Source organism: Scyliorhinus torazame, chromosome 24 (genome assembly GCF_047496885.1).
Source record: "Scyliorhinus torazame isolate Kashiwa2021f chromosome 24, sScyTor2.1, whole genome shotgun sequence".
In the NCBI taxonomy this organism is placed as follows: Eukaryota; Metazoa; Chordata; class Chondrichthyes; order Carcharhiniformes; family Scyliorhinidae; genus Scyliorhinus; species Scyliorhinus torazame.
The window spans coordinates 51,132,678-51,142,655 of record NC_092730.1 but is presented as its reverse complement, the minus strand read 5'-3'; positions in this window follow the sequence as shown (position 1 = coordinate 51,142,655).

Below are 9,978 nucleotides of genomic sequence, written 5' to 3'. Positions count from 1 at the left end.
AGGGCGGGTGAGGAGGGCGGGGGATTTGGAATGGGATGGGAGGTGCGGTTATAGGGGGGAGGAGAGAGGGAAGGAGGGGCTATTGGATGGGGCTATTGGAGGGGAGGAGGGGCTATTGGACGGGAGGAGGGGCTAATGGACGGGGCTTTTGGAGGGGAGGAGGGGGTATTGAGCGGCAAGGGGCTATTGGAGGGATGGAGGGACTATTGGATAGGGTATTGGGGATATTTGAGGGGGACTATTTTAGGGTAGGGGGCAATTGGAGTGGAGGAGCGGGTATTGGAGGGGCAATATTTTGGGGGAGGGGTATGGGAGTGGAGGGGGAGAGGAAGGGATGGGGAGACGGGGTTAGAACAACCAGAGATGCTCTATTTCAAAGGGGGCATTGATTTGGGTGCACTTTCCTGAGGTACATGCCTCTCCTTCCAGTTTGCGATGTATATATCAAGCAATGGTAGCATTGTGGATAGCACAATTGCTTCACAGCTCCAGGGTCCCAGGTTCGATTCCGGTTTGGGTCACTGTCTGTGCGGAGTCTGCACGTCCTCCCCGTGTGTGCGTGGGTTTCCTGCGGGTTGTCCGGTTTCCTCCCACAGTCCACAGATGTGCAGGTTAGGTGGATTGGCCATGATAAATTGCCCTTAGTGTCCAAAATTGCCCTTAGTGTTGGGTGGGGTTACTGGGTTATGGGGGTAGGGTGGAGGTGTTCACCTTGGGTCGGGTGCTCTTTCCACACGCCGGTGCTGACTTGATGGACCGAATGGCCTCCTTCTGCACTGTAAATTCTATGATAATCTATGAATTCGTTTTTTTGGAAAAGCGTTCTTTTTGGAAACTAAATGAAACATCAAGATAAATAAGGAGTTCACATTCAAAGCAACAATCAATAAATAATAGCGTTTCCGGCAACGTTCGGAAGGAGAAGCAGTAACGGCAGCGAATGGAAACGTGGTTCGGTTTCATTCAGCTGAATGTATTTCTGGGTAAAAAGATCGTGGCAGGAATGGAACATATTTGAAAAATATTTTCTTGTTCCCTTTCCTTTTTCTCTCTATCTGTTTCTTTGTTTCTTTTTATCTCCTCAGTCATTGTTTTTGTGCTTCTCCGGGGATTGATTGGATGCACAGTGAAAGTCAGCCCCATCTCATCCCAACTCTTTTGGACGAATACATCCTGGTGATGGACGGTCCTGAATCAGTGGAAGAATCGACAAACTATTCCATTCTTGGCTCAGTGAGAAGTTCCATTCCTGGTTGTGAGGTGGCTCTGAGATAAAGGGATCGAGAGAGAACGAGGTGACTGCAGTCTGACTCTTACTCTGAAAACCAGTTAGTGCGCCCTTGTAGAAAGTGGATGTGTCTGAGAACAGGAGGAAAGCAGATCATGGGTCTGTGATTGATTTTATTGAGGCGGACCTAGGCAGCATGGTAGCATTGTGGATAACACAATTGCTTCACAGCTCCAGGGTCCCAGGTTCTATTCCGACTTGGGTCACTGTCTGTGTGGAGTCTGCACATTCTCCCCGTGTGTGCGTGGGTTTCCTCCGGGTGCTCTGCTTTCCTCCCACAGTCCAAAGATGTGCAGGTTTGGTGGATTGGCGGTGATAAATTGCCCTTTGTGTCCAAAATTGCCCTTAGTGTTGGGTGGGGTTACTGGGTTATGGGGATAGGGTGGAGGTGTTGACCTTGGGTAGGGGGCTCTTTCCAAGAGCCGGTGCAGACCCGATGGGCCGAATGGCCTCCTTCTGCACTGTAAATTCTATGAAATTCTATGAAAAGTGAAGCAAACTTCGAACCAGTCAGCGCCTGTCTGAGAACGAGCAAGGAATTAGGGCTGATATTGAAACAGTTCAGAGTGAATTGTTACAGCAAATCGAATCTTCAAGAGGTGTTGATATATTGATTTCAGAGACACTGTCATAGTTTCTTACAAGATCAGTTGCGCGTGTTTTTGTTTTGTTCGGTAATTTGGGGAATCCATTTGCAGCGAGTGCAGTTGGTCAACATCTGTGCCTCTTGCTTGTCCAGCTCGCCGGGCAGCAGCAGCTCCATTCCTATCCAGATGTGTGGACAGAAACGGCAAACCCACATTATTGTATCCCCGCGCAGGTTAGAACCCCGCTCGCAGCGGCTCTGCTCCGGAATATTTACTCAGCTCCATAAACAAACCACTGACCACACAAATGACCGGGGCTCCCTTTGCCTCTCATTGATGGTTTTCATCCAATTTGACTGTTTGGGGAATGACAGTAAAAAATTATCGCGTCTGATAATTAATATTTCTAAATAAACTACACTAAACATATGAAACAATACTTAATAAATGATACTTAACCAATATTAATCAATATTAATAAAGTGTCCTGCAACGTTTGGAAGGAAAAGCCCATCCCATCCGGACAGGAATTGGTGGGAATGGACCGGAGTGAAACATTCCCATACCATGTCCAACATGTTTCTCCTCAGCATGAAAACTCCCCGCGGAAAGGCTGAAACAGACACACATTTGATCACATCATGATTAACATCATGGTTTGCACTGAGTGCTGAACTTGGTGCATTTGAGTGCTATAGTGAGAGTTTGGTGACTGAGGGAGATAGGTGAGGAGGGTTTAAGGTGCTCCTTTCATTTCGTTTCCTACATTTCCGCAAAGAGTGAGAAGAGAGCCAGTTGTTTACAGAGAGTGCAGCTGACTGGGAGCAGAGTCGGAGGCCGGAGATCCAGTTGGTCCACAGGGCAGCTATATTCGGTAAGGTAAGAGGGGATGGAGGTTAGGCCAGTTGCATGCTCCTCCTGTAGGATGTGGGCGGTGAGGGATACCACCGGTGTACCCGCTGACTACACCTGCGGGAAGTGCACCCAACTCCAGCTCATCAGAGACCGTGTTAGGTAACTGGAGCTGGAGCTGGATGAACTTCGGATCATCTGGGAGGCAGAGGTGGTTATAGAGAAGAGTTACAGGGAGGTAACCACACCCAAGGTACAGGACAAGAGTAGCTGGGTTACAGTCAGGGGATAGAAAACAAACAGGCAGACAGTGCAGTGATCCCTTGTGGCCGTTTCCCTTCAAAACAAGTATACCGTTTTGGATGCTGTTGGGGGGGATGACCTACCGTGGGAAGGCCCTAGCGGCCATGTCTCTGGCACTGAGTCTGGCTCTGGGGCTCAGACGGGAAGGGGGGAGAATAGAAAAGCAATAGCAATAGGAGATTCAATGGTTAGGGGAATAGATAGGAGATTCTGTGGTTGCGAGCGAGACTCCCGTAAGGTATGTTGCCTCCCGGATGCCAGGGCCAGGGATGTCACGGATCGTGTCTTCAGGATCCTTAAGGGGGAGGTGAGCAGCCAGACGTCGTGGTGCACATTGGTACCAACGACGTTGGTAGGAAAAGGGTTGTGGAGGTAATAAACGAGTTTAGGGAGTTAGGTTGGAAGGCTGGAAGTTTGTGCTGGTCAAGGAGACACAGCCAGAGTGTCTGATTGGCTGAAGCTGCCCCCACCCTAATTGCTGAGAGGCAGTTATCTGGCAGTCACCTGAGGCCTGTTGAGGGGCACAAAGGTACACATTCTTCTCTTTGAAGTTTTAGTGTGAGTCATCCTAAAGTCTGTATAAAAGACAGACAGAAAGCGCACATTAGCAAGCATTGCGCTGGTCAAGGAGACACAGCCTGAGTGAGTGAGACACAGACAGAGTGAGAATTTGGTAATTTGGTGCAGTGAGGTAATTCGGTGAAGAGTGGGAGAAGGTGCTTTTTCCCGACTGTTTTGTTCTCTCTCTTTCTTCGGGCCTAATTTTGGGAGCCCTTCGGAGGAGGAGGAGCAGTCTCTGTGTATAAAAAAACCTAACGGTAACTTCCTGTTTTCGATTCCCCCCCCAAAAAAAAAAGTGACGTCAGAGGGAAGCTGTGATCTGATTGGTTGATAGCACATCTGCCCCAAATTTAAAAAGAAACACAGCTAAACTCGTAAACTTAAATTAAACTCATTAATTAATTAGTGATGGTTGGTCAGGTGATGTGCTTGAGCTGCTTGATGTGGGAGCTGGCAGATCCCATTGCGAGCTGCAGCGACCACATCTGCAGTAAGTGTTGGCTGCTCGAAGAGCTCCGGCTCAGTGCTGATGAGCTGGAGTCTGAGCTTCAAACACTGAGGCACATCCGGGAGTGGGAGACTTACCTGGATATTGTGTTTCAGGAGGCAGTCACACCTGTCAGAGTAAGTAGTTTAAATCCTGCCAGTGGCCAGGGACAGCAGGGTGTGACTGCAAGTCAGGCAGGTAAAGGGAACCAGCAGTCAGGAACTCAGGAGCCTCAGCCCTTGACTCTGTCCAACAGGTATGAGGCACTTGCTCCCTGTGTGGCTGGCGAACAGGGCTGCAGGAAGGATGAGTCAGCTGACCAAGGCACCATGGTTCAGCAGGCCATTCAAGGGGAGGGAGTAAATAGGCAAGTTGTAGTTGTAGGGGACTCTATTATCAGGGGGATAGATAGTATCCTTTGTGAGCAGGATAAAGAGTCCCGCATGGTATGTTGCCTGCCCGGTGCTAGGGTGCGGGACATCTCTGACCGGCTTGAAAGGATACTGGAGAGGGAGGGGGAGGATCCAGTTGTTGTGGTCCATGTTGGTACCAACAACATAGGCAAGTCAAGAAAAGACGACCTGTTTAGCGATTATACAGAGCTAGGATTCAAATTAAAAAACAGGTCCTCAAGGGTCACAAGCTCCGGCTTACTGCCCGAGCCACGTGCAAATTGGCATAGGGAGGCAAGAATAAGGGAAGTTAACACGTGGCTGAAAGAGTGGTGTGGGAAAGAGGGGTTGCTTTTCATGGGACACTGGCATCAGTTTTGGGACAGGGGGACCTATACCGTTGGGATGGTCTCCACCTGAACCAAGCTGGGACCAGTGTTCTGGCGAAAAGAGTAAATAGGGTGGTCAATAGGACTTTAAACGAGAGATGGGGGAGGGGGGGAGGAAAGTCAGGGAACCAAGAGGTGAAGTAATCAGTGGGAAGCGTAGCTGCTTAGGAATACAAAAAAGCACGAAAAGACAGAACTCAGGAGATGTTACGATAGTCCCATTCCCACAAAATATGACACAGTGTATGGAAAGGCTCAGTAAACCAAGGTCCACCACACTAAGAAAACAAAAAGGGACGGTCAATAGAGAATTAAAGGTGCTATATTTAAATGCACGCAGTGTACGAAACAAGGTAGATGAGCTTGTGGCACAGATTGTGACTGGCAGGTATGATGTGGTAGGCATCACAGAGACATGGTTGCAGGGGGTTCAGGACTGGCATTTAAACATCCAGGGATTCACAACCTATCGAAAAGACAGGGAGGTAAGCAGAGGGGGCGGGGTTGCGTTGTTTATTAGGAATGAAATTAAATCAATAGCACTAAACGACATAGGGTCAGATGATGTGAAGTCTGTGTGGGTAGAGTTGAGGAACCACAAAGGCAAAAAAACCATAATGCCTCCTAACAGTGGTCAGGACCGGGGGCACAAAATGCACCACGAAATGGAAAGTGCATGTCAGAAAGGCAAGGTCACAGTGATCATGGGGGACTTCAATATGCAGGTGGACTGGGTAAATAATACTGCCAGTGGACCCAAGGAAAGGGAATTCATTGAATGTTTACAGGAGGGCTTTTTGGAACAGCTTGTGATGGAGCACACGAGGGAACAGGCCATTCTGGACTTAGTGTTATGTAATGAGCCAGACTTGATTAAAGATCTTAAAGTGAGGGAACACTTAGGAGGCAGTGATCATAATATGGTAGAATTCAATCTCCAATATGAAAGAAAGAATGTAGAATCAGATGTAAAGGTGTTACAGTTAAAAGAGGTAACTACAGGGGCATGAGGGAGGAACTGACGAATATCGACTCGGAGTAGAGCCTCGTGGGAAAGGCAGTAGAACAGCAATGGCAGGAGTTTCTGGGAGTAATTGAGGACACAGTAAAGAGGTTCATCCCAAAGAAAAGAAAGGTTATCAGAGGGGGGATTAGGCAGCCATGGCTGACAAAGGAAGTTAGGGAATGCATCAAAGCAAAAGAGAAAGCCTATAATGTGGCAAAGAGTAGTGGGAAGTCAGAAGATTGGGAAGGCTACAACAACAAACAGAGGATAACAAAGACAGAAATAAGGAAAGAGAGGATCAAATATGAAGGTACGCTAGCCAGTAACATTAGGAATGATAGTAAAAGTTTCTTTAAATACATTAAAAACAAACGGGAGGCAAAAGTAGACATTGGGCCGCTCCAAAATGACGCTGGTAATCTAGTGATGGGAGACACTAGATGTAGGAAATCTACATATTGGTCTACAAATTGGTAAATCTCCCGGCCCAGATGGGCTACGTCCTAGAGTTCTAAAGGAGATACCTGAAGAAATAGTGGAGGCGTTAGTTATGATCATTCAAAATTCACTGGAGTCAGGGGAAGTCCCAGAGGATTGGAAAATCGCTGTTGTAACCCCCCTGTTCAAGAAGGGAACAAGGAAAAAGATGGGAAATTATAGGCCAATTAGACTTACTTCGGTTGTTGGCAAGATTCTAGAATCCATTGTTAAGGATGAGATTTCTAAATTCTTGGAAGTGCAGGGTCGGATTAGGACATGTCAGCATGGATTTAGTAAGGGGACGTCGTGCCTGACAAACCTGTTAGAGTTCATTGAAGACATAACAAATAGGTTAGACCAAGGAGAGCCAATGGTTGTTATCTATCTTGACTTCCAAAACGCATTTGATAAGGTGCCTCACGGGAGACTGCTGAGTAAAATAAGGGCCCATGGTATTCGAGGCAAGGTACTAACATGGATTGACGATTGGCTGTCAGGCAGAAGGCAGAGAGTTGGGATAAAGGGTTCTTTTTCGCAATGGCAACCGGTGACGAGTGGTGTCCCGCAGGGTTCAGTGTTGGGGCCACAGCTGTTCTCTTTATATATTAACGATCTAGATGACGGGACTGGGGGGCATTCTGGCTAAGTTTGCCGATGATACAAAGATAGTTGGAGGGGCAGGTAGTATGGAGGAGGTGGGGAGGATGCAGAAAGATTTAGACAGTTTAGGAGAGTGATCCAAGAAATGGCTGATGAAATTCAACGTGGACAAGTGCGAGGCTTTGCACTTTGGAAAAAAGAATAGAGGCATGGACTATTTTCTAAACGGTGACAAAGTTCATAATGCTGAAGTGCAAAGGGACTTGGGAGTCCTAGTCCAGGATTCTCTAAAGGTAAATTTGCAGGTTGAGTCCGTAATTCAGAAAGCAAATGCAATGTTGTCAATTATCTCAAGAGGCTTGGAATATAAAAGCAGGGATGTACTTCTGAAGCTTTATAACGCATTAGTTAGGCTCTATTTAGAATACTGTGAGCAATTTTGGGCCCCACACCTCAGGTCGGGCATACTGGCACTGGAGCGGGTCCAGTGGAGATTCAAACGGATGATCCCAGGAATGGTAGGCCGAACATACGATGAACGTCTGAGGATCCTGGGATTATATTCATTGGAGTTTAGGAGGTTGAGGGGAGATCTAATAGAAACTTACAAGATAATGAATGGCTTAGATAGGGTGGATGTAGGGAAGTTGTTTCCATTAGCAGGGGAGACTAGGACCCGGGGGCAGAGCCTTAGAATAAAAGAGAGTCACTTTAGAAAAGAGATGAGGAGAAATTTCTTCAGCCAGATAGTGGTGGGTCTGTGGAATTCATTGCCACACAGGGCGGTGGAGGCCGGGACGTTGAGTGTCTTTAAGACAGAAGTTGATAAATTCTTGATTTCTCGAGGAATTAAGGGCTATGGAGAGAGAGTGGGTAAATAGAGATGAAATCAGCCATGATTGAATGGCGGAGTGGACTCGATGGGCCGAATGGCCTTACTTCCGCTCCTATGTCTTATGGTCTTAAGGTCTTAAAAGCCAGGACAGACAGAGGTGTCATCTCTGGTTTGTTGCCGGTGCCAGATGATAGCGAGGCTAGGAATAGGGAGAGAGTGCAGTTGAACACGTGGCTGCAGGAATGGTGTAGGAGGGAGGGCTTCAGGTATTTGGATAATTGGAGCGCAGTCTGGGGAAGGTGGGACCTGTACAAGCAGGACGGGTTGCATCTGAACCAGAGTGGCACCCATAAGTGGGATGGAGGTTTTCTAGTACTCTTCGGGAGGGTTTAAACTAATTTGGCAGGGGAATGGGAACCGAATTTTTGTCCAGCAACTAAGGTAGCCGATATTCAGGACGCCAAAGCATGCAGTGAGGCAGTGGGGAAGGGAACACTGACAAAGGAGAGTACTTGCAGGCACGGAGATGGGTTGAAGTGTGTATCCTTCAACGCAAGAAGCATCAGTAATAAGGTGGGTGAACTTAAGACATGGATCAGTACTTGGGGCTACGATGTGGGAGCCATCACGGAAACTTGGATAGAAGAGGAGCAGAAATGGTTGTTGGAGGTTACTGGTTCTCGATCAAATAGTTTAGATGGGGTGTTGTTTGTGCAGTGTGTCCAGGAAGCTTTTCTAACACTGTATGTAGATTGTCCGACCAGAGGGGAGGCCATATTGGATTTGGAACTTGGTAATGAACCAGGGCAAGTGATAGATTTGTTAGTGGGGGAGAATTTTGGAGATAGTGACCACAATTCTGTGACTTTCACTTTAGTAATGGAGAGGAATAGGTGCGTGCAACAGGGTAAGGTTTACAATTGGGGGAAGGGGAAATACATTGTTGTCATACAAGAATTCAAGTGCATACGTTGGGCTGTCAGGGAAGGACAGAAATGTGGAACTTGTTCAATGAACAGGTACTACGTGTCCTTGATATGTACGTCCCTGTCAGACAGGGAAGAGATGGTCGAGTGAGGGAACCATGGTTGACAAGAGAGGTTGAATGTCTTGTTCAGAGGAAGAAGAAGACTTATGTAAGGCTGAGGAAACAAGGTTCAGACATGGCGCTGGAGGGATACAAGAGAGCCAGGAGGGAACTGAAGAAAGGGATTAGGAGAGCTAAGAGAGGGCATGAACAATCTTTGGCGGGTAGGATCAAGGAAAACCCCAAGGCCTTTTACACATATGTGAGAAATATGAGAATGACTAGAGCGAGGGTAGTTCCGATCAAGGACAGTAGCGGGAGATTGTGTATTGAGTCTGAAGAGATAGGAGAGGTCTTGAATGAGTATTTTTCTTCTGTATTTACAAATGAGGGGGGCGATATTGTTGGAGAGGACAGTGTGAAGTAGATTGGTAAGCTCGAGGAAATACTTGTCAGGAAGGAAGATGTGTTGGGCATTTTGAAAAACTTGAGGATAGACAAGTCCCCCGGGCCTGACGGGATATATCCAAGGATTCTATGGGAAGCAAGATATGAAATTGCAGAGCCGTTGGCAATGATCTTTTCGTCCTCACTGTCAACAGGGGTGGTACCAGGGGATTGGAGAGTGGCGAATGTCGTGCCCCTGTTCAAAAAAGGAACTAGTGATAACCCTGGGAATTACAGGCCAGTTAGTCTTACTTCGGTGGTAGGCAAAGTAATGGAAAGGGTACTGAAGGATAGGATTTCTGAGCATCTGGAAAGACAGTGCTTGATTAGGGATAGTCAGCACGGATTTGTGAGGGGTAGGCCTTGCCTTACAAATCTTATTGAATTCTTTGAGGAGGTGACCAAGCATGTGGATGAAGGTAAAGCAGTGGATGTAGTGTACATGGATTTTAGTAAGGCATTTGATAAAGTTCCCCATGGTAGGCTTATGCAGAAAGTAAGGAGGCATGGGATAGTGGGAAATTTGGCCAGTTGGATAACGAACTGGCTAACCGATAGAAGTCAGAGAGTGGTGGTGGATGGCAAATATTCAGCCTGGATCCCAGTTACCAGTGGCGTACCGCAGGGATCAGTTCTGGGTCCTCTGCTGTTTGTGATTTTCAGTAATGACTTGGATGAGGGAGTTGAAGGGTGGGTCAGTAAATTTGCAGACGATACGAAGATT